This window comes from Nansenia antarctica (assembly GCF_963989245.1).
Source record: "Nansenia antarctica genome assembly, chromosome: 3".
NCBI classification, from domain to species: domain Eukaryota; kingdom Metazoa; phylum Chordata; class Actinopteri; order Argentiniformes; family Microstomatidae; genus Nansenia; species Nansenia antarctica.
Window position 1 is genome coordinate 71,545,194 of NC_137688.1, and position 11,947 is coordinate 71,557,140.

The following is an 11,947-nucleotide window of genomic DNA, read 5'->3' on the forward strand; positions in this document are numbered from 1 at the left end:
ATGTACACCTTCTCATTCATTCAGGGGGTGTAATGGTGTGGGGGATGTTTTCTTGGCACACTTTGGGCCCATTAACACCAATCAACCAGTGGCGGCTGGTGCTAAAATTTTTGGGTGGGGCACAGCAGTGTGGCGGGGGGGTCCCCTTTCGCAATTTTTTTTTCGCGTGCACGATTTTTTTTCCGCGTGCACGCGCATAAAACACGCACTGGCGTTACAACTAGGGGTGCAACGGTTCAGTTGGCCCACGGTTCGGTACGGTTCGGTATTTTGGGCCACGGTTTTCGGTACGGTTCGGTTCAGAAACAAATGCTACTATTTATTTACAAACTGTTACTTTACTTTATTTTGCTTATACATAATATGGAACTTTAACATACACATGTATATGTTATGTATATAATGTATATATAATTGTATATAAACAAAAAACACTTTCAAATGTCCAAAAATAAATAAACACTTTCGAAAGTAAAAGTGCACTTTAGCCTTGACAGCTGATAGCCCGTATACAAACAGGAGGAAAACAAATTCACACTACAAAAGTAACACTTTCCACATAGCGTTCCAACATGTCATGTGTTGTATTCCAACGAGTTGCGACATCGTGGATTAATTTGTGTTTTGGTAAGTCTAACATATCTAACATATTGTCAGAATATGGTGGGCTGTGGTGCTTTTGTGGTAGAAAGTGACTGCATGTCTGATCTTACCCAGGAGGCGGGACACCGGGGTTATTGCCACTGCCTTCTTGGCGGCGAGATTTACGACGTGCGCAAAGCAGCCAATCTGTGGCCCCAGTCCACCAGCTTCATGGATCGCATTTACGATATTTGCTGCGTTGTCTGTTGTTACGGGAATTGTTATGTTTGGCCTCTCCAACTTCCACTCAGTCACTGCATTTGTTAGTTCCTCTGCCAGGTGCGCGCTGGTATGGCTTTCATATAGTGGACGAGTTTGCAGTACTGCGCTCTTCATCTCCCAATCCGGTGACATGTAGTGGACCGTGACAGTGAGGTAACTCTCCGTTGCCCGGGAGGTCCAACCCTCCGTAGTCAGTGCAAAGCTCTGTGTTTTTGCCAAATCGTCTTCAATGCCTCTGCGCGTTGTTTGGTAAATACCGGGGATTATTTTGGTGCTGAATGATGTACGGGAGGGGACACTGTAACGGGGCTCGAGAGTTTTTATCAGATTTCGAAAACCCAAATCTCCAACCACCGAAAAGGGCTGCAAATCCTTTGCAATGAACATCCCCACTGCATTGGTAATTTTTTTGTGTTTCTCTGAAGTGGTAGTGTACGTCTGTCCGAACGCATCAGAGAGAGACTGCTGTCTGCTCACTGACGCTGCCTGACTGGCTTTCCTGCTTCCAGTCAGTGTTATCGTTGAGTGGTAGCGGCGAATATGCTGGTTCATGTTAGAGGTGCAACCATTTGCATATGGCACACGCTTTAAGCAGAGCTTGCAGACAGTAATATTTCTGTCCACTGTTTCCCCCCCCCTTATTGTCGTATTCAACGGGGAAAGCGAAATGACCCCACACCGCAGACTTGTAGGAATCCGGGGCTTCCTCAAACTGTTGCGGCGCTCTCAGAGCTAATTTACGAACGCAGCCAAATCGCAGCATAAACCGAAAACCGTCACGGTTCACTAGTGAATTGAGCCGTGGAACGCAAACCGTACCGTCCGTAAAAAAACCGAGAACCGTTGCACCCCTAGTTACAACCATTGTATAATTTCAACTTTCACCCTTAAAATGACCGTGTGGGCCATGGAGAAGTTACCCTGTCAACTACAGACACTGAGGTGGAAGAGTGACCAGTCTATGGACGTCGGTACGGTCCAATACCCAGTGTCAGACAAGGAGGAAGTCTAGTCAACAAGGCTAGTACAGGCCTCACAGCTACACTCAGGTTAATAAAGGTAGCAGATGAATATGTGTACTATGTGTCTGTGTGACATGGCTACATCAATGAGCAGAGATGAATGCTGCAGTCAGTAGTACAGTACTATCTATTTCATAGACACATGATGGATGATGATGGAGAGTGATGGTGGTCAACACATTCAATGATGTATCACAACCAGACCATGTCAGAAACACAACCAGACCATGTCAGAAACACAACCAGACCATGTCAGAAACACAACCAGACCATGTCAGAAACACAACCAGACCATGTCAGAAACACAACCAGACCATGTCTGTAACACAACCAGACCATGTCAGAAACACAACCAGACCATGTCAGAAACACAACCAGACCATGTCAGAAACACAACCAGACAATGTCAGAAACACAACCAGACCATGTCTGTAACACAACCAGACCATGTCTGTAACACAACCAGACCATGTCTGTAACACAAATAACGGCGTTTTGTGACAGAACTTTCACTTTCATTCATGAAATTCACCCCGTCTGTGTTACTGTTTACACAAGTACAATCACAGTGTGACAGTCAGATGGAGCATTCGGTAAACAACAACAGCAGAAGGTAATGCATCAGCTGAGTTAAAGAAAACCAACTCTTACCTTTGATGACAGAACATGAGCCGTGTTTACCCGTACCTCCGCCTTGCCCCGCACATATTTCTATGAATAGTTCGAAGATAGGTGCTTGCACGTTAGGTGCGAGGCTGCTTGGTTAACCCATTAGCGGGAACATTATTAGTTGCACAAAATAGGCTGATTTAATTGACCATGAACATCAGAGACAGACATTACGAATGTTCATTTAAAATACTCCGGAAGCCCGAAGTCCGGAAAACCGGAAGTCGGAAGTCCTCAGCATAATGCATTGTCTGCAATACAACCGGAGATTCAGGGACGCACATTTGTGCGCCCTGGCCAAGAAATAGAGACAGCCAATTGGAGCGCTGCTACAGCTCACGTGTAAGCGAAAAGTATTCGTCCTGGCATAGACTTGCAATGACCGGCGCACCGCGTTCTCCCCCTATGTATTTTAACAGTGAGTTTTACACACACACACACAGATAAAAATGTTTATTGTATTGGAGGATTTTTAATGAATGCTGATAGGCGCCGACAGAATATCAGCCGCATTTTGTGAATAAACAATGTTTATTTAAAAAAAAAACTTTTACAAATCGCAACTAGGAAGTGAAGGTGGGGGCGGCGCCCCAGCGCCCTCTATCGGCCAGCCGCCACTGCAATCAACCATCTCTTGAATGCCACAGCCTATTGAGTATTGTTGCTGATGGTCAGCAACTGGCTGAACTGGTTTCATGAACGTGACAATGAGTTCAGTGTTCTTCAGTGGCCTTCCCAGTCACCGGATCTGAATCCACTAGAACACCTTTGGGATGTGGTAGAACGGGAGACTCAGGGTGTGTTCTCACTAGAACATTTGCTTCACTTGAAACAGAGTTTAGGATAAAATTCGCTTTGCTCTGCATCGTTTGGAGCTGTGAGAACGCGCATTCGAAGTAACTGTTTCGCTCCGGTTAGAAACGACGCATCCATCACTTTGCTTTGCTTTTGGTGAGAACGCTGCTCGAGGCAGTCCATAGGAAAACAACAGCGCATGCGTGTTGATCTGGATAAGAGCGGGACGAACAGGCAATTCTAAATTTTTCTGACCAATCAACTACCACATCTGTTGCTTCAATTGCGTATGTTACTTCGTTTACATGAAGGGCTGTGAGAAAGCAAATCAGAGAAATAATTTATGCAACAACTCATCCACTTGCTCCGGGTCCTGATTCAGACTTTCATGTGAGAACATGACTTCACAGCCTGAAAGTGAACATGAGAAATCTGCAGTTTGTTGTCTATCCAGGGAGGTGTTGTTTTGTAGGCAGAGACCAGTTAAGATAAATGAATAAAGCTGCAAACTCACCAGCTCCACAGAACACCTCCAGATCACTACCACCTGTACCTGCAATTAGGAAACTACGGAGGCCCGGAGGAGACACACAATTTCGCGAAATGCCACGAAAAAAAGAAAGAAAAGATTTTAGATTATCGGATTCAACTTTATTGTCATTGTACAAGTACCAGACAACGACATGCAGTTCCTCTATGTCACCACCAGGGGAGCTCCGTAGGACACAGACAGTAGACATGGCGCTTTTCCACTACAGGGCCAGCCCGGGTTCTTTGACGCTTTTCGATTTGTCGGCTCGGGTCAGCTCGGCACGGCACGGCACGGTTCTTTATGAATGAATGAATGACCGGCACTTCACGAGCAGGAACTACAGGGCCGAAAGGTACCTTTTTGCCAGGCTGCGTGTGACGTGTGACGCTGCACACCGTTGATTGGTCAATGGAAATCGTCATCCCATGTTCATAGATTTCTTCGCTAACCGCCATTTTTAAATACCACAACAGATTTTCCTCTCGGAAAATGTCACTTACTGTTTCTGTAATAACTTATTAATAAAGATTAGAAACATTATGCTAACCATCGTATTATCTTAGTTTAATGTCATTTCAATGCATCATAGAACTTTTATTTACAAGCATAACAAAAAAATCGCTATTATGGCGATGTCCTGTGCCTATGCTGTTCCTCAGTCCAGCGGCAGTCAAATGCCGGTAGATTCGCGTCTTGCTCCCTTTAACAGTCGACGTTTCCCTGGTTGCGAGATCTAAACTATTAGAACTGAAAGCGGCAGGTAACAGGCATGTAACTGTTGTGCCTCCTAAATCTAACACGCCCCCGTGAGCCTCGTTCTGGCGCCCCCTCCCGGCCGGATTGAGTGGGCCGGATCTCTGGCTCTGTTTGCAGCAGGTGTGGGCTATTACGTTTCAGCCCAGCTGTCCCAATCACCACCGGGACAGCCGCCTACTTAACCCTGCTACAGACGGAGATCCAACGCTTGGACATAACTTCCTGTATGGACCTCCTCTGACTTCTCTCATTTGGATTTCTCTCCCTGGCTCGACCCCTGGACTCCCCTCTGGACTACTCTCTCATGGATCACTCTCCCTGACCCGAAAAGGATCTCGGACTTTGCTCACTAGGGTAGTATCGCAGCACATAATACAACACCCCTGACCTCATACACGCACACACACATAGTATAATTACACACCCCATAACTATCGCCTGCATCACACCTTTTGTTTGTTTTTCCACTAGTTAGTGTAGGGCCTATTTCTTTGTTTATATTTTCCATAATAAATCATTATATATTCTCCTGGCCTCTGTCTCTGTTTCTCTGGGGTTCCACCACATTTGGCTTTCCAGTTTCAAGGTGTGCATAACAGTATGTCCAAGCCATTATGAGCCAAGGTGGAACTCCAGAGAACAAGGGTGGTTCCCCGGGTATTGGGGTTCTCCCATTAGTCGTAGATTTACGCAGAGAGGTAAATAGCCATGCTATGCAACTTACCAGTCTGCAGGCCGAGCTCCAGAAGGCCTTCCCCACGGTCCAAGGCCAGATAGCCGTACTGGAGAATACCACCCGTGCCACCGTCGGGGTTGTAAATAGTCTCGAGACGAAGATGGACGCCCTGTCCGGGTCTCTCGCCTCCATCCAGCGTTCTCTGGACCTCATCGCCGCTGGCAGCAGACCACCCCCTGACACGAGTTCCATATCTGGGCAGATGACTAATCCCCCGGTCGATCCTGTGAACCCCGTTTCGCTCTATCCTCCTGTCGCTCACTGGGAACCCAGGTTAGTCAGCCCCGCTCCATTCCATGGTGACTTTGATTGTTGTCGGGGTTTTCTGACCCAGTGCGAATTAGTATTTACGCACCAGCCTTCCAAGTACTCCTCCGACGGGGCCAAGGTAGCGTTTATCATGTCTCTACTCGCTGACAAAGCGCTCAAATGGGCCATAGCCGCTGTCGGGAGCAGTTCAAGATACTCCACGGATTACCCCCTGTTTAAAGCGGAGTTCCGGTTCGTGTTCGACCACCCCCAGGACGGGCAGGATGTAACCGGCCGCTTGTTAGCCATCTCCCAGGGTTCCCGTTCTGTAGCCGAGTACATGGTCGAGTTCCGTACTCTAGCCACGGAGACAGGCTGGAATGACGGAGCCCTCCTCAGCCTTTTCCACAAGGGGTTACATGATTCCATCAAGGACCTGTTGGTGCGCGACGATCCCGGCACCCTTAATGAGCTGATTACCCTGGCCCTTAGGATGGATGCACGCCTCCAGGTACGACGCACCGACCGCGTCCAGCGAGCTGTCACGCGCCCCACTACCTATCACGCCGGAACGACCCCGCCCCCTTCTCTGCCCATGCTGCCTCCTCCTCTCGTGGCTACTTCCGGGGCTGGGGAGCCCATGGAGATCGGACGCTCTCGGCTCTCGCGAGAGGAGCGAGAACGGAGGCTTCTCAACAAGCAGTGCCTGTACTGCGGCAAGGAGGGGCACATCATCCGGGCGTGTCCTGTCCGGCCAAAAGACCCAGCTCACCAGTAGGGGGCATACTGGTGAGCAACACCTCTCTCTCTCAGCCCCAGGTCACCCCTAGTCGCCTATTCCCTGCCACTCTCACCTGGGGGAAGGACACCCTGTCTATCAGCGCCCTCATCGACTCCGGGGCTGATGGTTGTCTAATCGATGAAAACTTAGTCCACCAGGCGGGCATTCCCCTAGTCCTTCTAGACCGCCCCATCATGCCTAGGGCCATTGATGGCCGTTCCCTAGGAACTATCACCCACACCACTGGGCTTATATCTCTTACGATCTCCGGGAATCATACAGAGGAGATCCGGTTCTTTGTCCTTCAGATCCCCACGTCTCCCCTGGTGCTGGGTAGACCCTGGCTCGAGAGACATGAACCTCACATCTCCTGGGCTTCGGGCCAGATCCTAGGCTGGAGAGGTACGTGTTACGCCTCCTGCCTTCGCTCCGCCCTGTCTCCCTCTAGCGACCCCAAGTCTAAGATCACTCCGCCTGACCTCACCGGGGTTCCTCACATCTACCACGACCTAGCACAGGTGTTCAGCAAGGACGAGGCACTCTCCCTTCCACCCCATCGCCCGTATGACTGTCCTATAGACCTCCTGCCTGGTGCCACCCTTCCTAAAGGTAGACTTTACAGCCTCTCACTCCCTGAAAAGGAGGCGATGCGTAACTACATTACGGAGTCCATCAACTCTGGTATCATCCAGCCCTCCTCCTCTCCCCTCGCGGCTGGATTCTTCTTCGTATCCAAGAAGGACGGTGGGCTCAGACCTTGCATTGATTTTCGGGCTCTGAATGACATTTCTGTAAAGAACCGTTATCCCCTTCCCCTCATTAGCTCCACCTTCGAACCCCTCACCCATGCCAAGGTATTCACCAAGCTGGACCTACGTAACGCCTACCATCTAGTCCGCATCAGGGAGGGGGACGAGTGGAAGACCGGGTTTAACACCCACCTCGGCCATTTTGAATACCGCGTCATGCCTTTTGGTCTATCTAATGCCCCTGCTATTTTCCAGGCCCTGGTCAACGATGTCCTTCGGGACATGTTAAACATTTTTGTTGTTGTGTACCTTGACGACATTCTTATTTTTTCTCGGTCCGTGGAGGAGCACCACCAGCACGTCCGGCTAGTCCTGCAGAGGCTCCTGGAGAACCGCTTATTCGTGAAGGGGGAGAAGTGCGTTTTCCACACCAGCTCGGTCACCTACCTGGGTAATGTGGTGGAGGACGGACAGATGCGGGCGGACCCTGCCAAGGTCAAGGCCGTCGTGGAGTGGCCTCAGCCCACGGACCGGACACAACTTAGACGCTTCCTGGGGTTCGCGGGATTTGTGAGGCGGTTCATTAAAGGGTTCAGCCAGGTCGCAGCGCCGCTCACTGCGCTTACCTCCACCTCACGGCCTTTCTGCTGGACCGCCGCTGCTGAGACCGCTTTCGGCACACTAAAACACCTGTTCTCCTCCGCGCCAGTGCTGATCCACCCCGACCCCGAGAGACAGTTCATTGTAGAGGTAGATGCTTCGGACACGGGGATCGGGGGGGTCCTCTCTCAACGGTCGGGGGAGGACCAGAAGATACACCCTTGCGCCTACTTCTCTCGGCGCTACGAACCCGCGGCCCAAAATTACGACGTGGGCAACAAGGAGCTGCTGGCGGTTCACGAGGCCCTGAGGGAGTGGAGACACTGGCTGGAGGGAGCCAAACTACCGTTCCTGGTGTGGTCTGACCATAGGAACCTCACTTACCTTGGGTCCGCCAAGAGGCTCAACTCTCGACAAGCCCGCTGGGCTCTTTTTTTTAGTCGTTTCGACTTCACCCTTACCTACCGTCCCGGCTCCAAGAACGTCAAAGCTGATGCTCTCTCCCGCCAGTTCCCCAAGGCGGATTCGGGTGTCGCTGAGGGGGGAGATACCATCCTGTCCCCGTCCCGGGTGGTGGGGTTCGTAACCTGGCCCGTCGAGGCTTTGGTGAGACAGGCTCAGCGGGCCGAACCAGACCCTAGGACCGGACCCCCTAACCGTTTGTTTGTGCCTACAGCTGTCCGAGCCAGGGTGTTGGAGTGGGGCCACTCCAGCTGCTTCGCTTGCCACCCCGGCGAGCGGCGGACGGCGGCATTCATCGGGAGGAGGTTCTGGTGGCCCAATCTCAGGGGGGACACCAGGGAGTTTGTGGCCGCCTGTACGGTGTGCGCCCGTAGTAAGGCCTCCCATCGGCCTCCTGCGGGTCTCCTGCAGCCTCTCCCGGTGCCCAGCCGACCGTGGTCGCACATCGCCGTGGACTTTGTTACTGGGCTCCCTGTCTCCCAGGGGTGCGACACCATTCTCACCATCGTGGACCGGTTCTCCAAGGCGGTCCACTTCGTTCCCCTCCCGAAACTGCCCACAGCGGCCGAGACGGCGGACCTCCTAACTCTCCACGTCGTACGCCTCCACGGGATCCCCTCGGATGTGGTTTCTGACCGGGGCCCCCAGTTCGTCTCCAAGGTCTGGCGGGCCTTCTGCAGAGGCATTGGGGCCACCACCAGTCTCACCTCCGGGTACCACCCTCAGTCCAATGGGCAGGCCGAGCGGGCCAACCAGGCTCTGGAAGCCGCTCTCCGATGTGTCTCCGCCCACAATCCCTCCTCCTGGGCGAAATACCTGCCGTGGGTGGAGTACTCCCTCAACACTATGGAGAGCGCCGCCACTGGTATGTCCCCATTCGAATGTTCCCTGGGTTACCAACCCCCTCTGTTTCCCCAACAGGAGCTGGAGGTGGCGGTCCCAACCACCAGGGCCCATCTCCGCCGGTGTCGCAACGTATGGAGGACCGCCAGGGCGGCGTTGCTCCGCGCCACCGAGCGCGCCCGGCGGAGCGCGAACCGGCGGAGGGTGCCGGCCCCTGACTACCAGCCAGGTCAGAGGGTTTGGCTGTTGGCCCGGGACCTGCCCCTCCAGACCTCCCAAACCTCCACCCGGAAACTCAACCCCCGGTACGTTGGTCCCTATCCCGTGGACCGTATCGTCAACCCCACGGCGGTACGTTTGACCCTTCCTCCCTCCCTCAAAATTCACCCGGTGTTCCATGTCTCCCAGCTTAAACCTGTGGCCGCCAGCCCTTTGTCTTCCCCCAGCCCGGCTCCGCCGCCGCCCCGTGTCCTGGATGATGGGGACCCGGTATGGACGGTAAACAAACTACTGGAGGTCCGCCGCCGGGGTCGCGGGTTTCAATACCTAGTGGACTGGGTTGGCTACGGGCCCGAGGACCGGACTTGGGTGCCTGCGTCCTATCTCGCCGACCCGTCCTTATTGGAGGATTTCTACCGAGCCAACCCCGGGGCCCTGGGTCCGTCGTCCGGTGCCTCCCCTGAGGAAGGGGGTACTGTTGTGCCTCCTAAATCTAACACGCCCCCGTGAGCCTCGTTCTGGCGCCCCCTCCCGGCCGGATTGAGTGGGCCGGATCTCTGGCTCTGTTTGCAGCAGGTGTGGGCTATTACGTTTCAGCCCAGCTGTCCCAATCACCACCGGGACAGCCGCCTACTTAACCCTGCTACAGACGGAGATCCAACGCTTGGACATAACTTCCTGTATGGACCTCCTCTGACTTCTCTCATTTGGATTTCTCTCCCTGGCTCGACCCCTGGACTCCCCTCTGGACTACTCTCTCATGGATCACTCTCCCTGACCCGAAAAGGATCTCGGACTTTGCTCACTAGGGTAGTATCGCAGCACATAATACAACACCCCTGACCTCATACACGCACACACACATAGTATAATTACACACCCCATAACTATCGCCTGCATCACACCTTTTGTTTGTTTTTCCACTAGTTAGTGTAGGGCCTATTTCTTTGTTTATATTTTCCATAATAAATCATTATATATTCTCCTGGCCTCTGTCTCTGTTTCTCTGGGGTTCCACCACATTTGGCTTTCCAGTTTCAAGGTGTGCATAACAGTAACATCCATATGCTGTATATATAAATACATATATTTGACTACCAGCAAGACATCGGAGCATTTGTATCTTGTTAGATTGTATGAGCCCTGCGTCAGTCAGCCTTTCCGTAGAAATACATCGCTCTAACGTTACATGTTTTAAGGCTGATCTGTGCATGATATTGCTGCATTATGTTGATCTATTTATATCGATCTATTCTTGCCAATTCCTTATTACCAGTGGAAAGGGGGAAGGCTAAAACACTTTGAATGGAATAGATAGGACTTTCCGTTCAATGGAGGAAGCATGATATTCGCGAGTTCATCTCGCTTTCCCCCCCGTTGATGTATTAAACAATCTAAGCAATCTAATCAGAGCAGTTGTTATTATGTAATATTATTGATGGATGTGCCATTTTTGATGGAGAGCAGTGAGCGGATGACTGGATGTGAGCATGTATTTGACTAATGCCGATAGATTCGCGTCTTGGTCCGAAACCGGAGCTGTAGGCGCAGACAGGATTTTACAGCGTTCCTTCAAACTATCGTAATTCATGAACTATATGCCCAATCTAAAAAATTCAAACAGTTTCTGAAAGCAGAGAAGTTGCAAATTTTGAACAGTTTTTAGGCTTATTACGGTAGTTCACCAACAAAAAAAAGCACAGTGCTCAACGTGTCAGGAGAAATAAAAATAGAATCGTGTCGGCATTTCATGTCGGCATTTCCCTGGTTGCGAGATCTAAACTAGTCTACTAGAACTGAAAGCGGCAAGTAACAGGCACTTAACGTTACATGTTTTAAGGCTGATCTGTGCATGATAATGCTGCATTTTGACATAATTCTTATCGCATTTCCCCCGTTGAGCTGTATAGCGGCACTTATTACAGTGAAGCGCTGTTATGACACGTAACTCCTCCTACAGTCCCGGGTCGCTCCGTATAATGGAGAAGCATTTCTGAAAGTACTGGCACGGCTCGGCACGGCTCGGATACAAATGCGGCCCGCGTCAGCCCGGTAGTGGAAAAGCGCCATTACTGTCTAATAAACAAGCAGGCTTTATTACTGTCAGTAGCCTCATCCACTTGTAACGCTAAAACGTTTGTATTTAAGTTTCTCTGTGAGTTATTGTTCTTCAATGTCCTCTGTCTGACGTCTTGCAACTGTGTCGTAGGACAGGGGACAGGGGGACAGTCTTCAGTTTTACAGCGGTTGTCTCGTCCGTCACGGTTGACACCATATCTGCCACGTTCGTAAATTCGCGGGGCGCACAGTGGGTTCGACGTCATAACGGAACCAAGTCATTTGATTGGACCAGAGGCAGTCACGTGGACGCCTCGGCGCTCTCAGAGCGAATTTGATGAACGCGGCCAACATCAGGTGCAGCTGGATTATGAGAAGAGCTCCTCAGCTACCGTGTGTGCTTTCTGTACGCAGACCCGGTCCATTGTCTCTATTGGTCAGTTTGCGTTCCCAGTGTTTCCTCTACATGCATTTCATCGTGGCGGACCGCCACGATGGAATTTCCTCCGCCACCATTCAGATTTCTCAAAAAAAAAAAAAAACAGACCTTTCAGACCTTCACATCGCTAGACACACCCACAAGCGCGAAGCGACGCGCTTGCAAAACTGTTT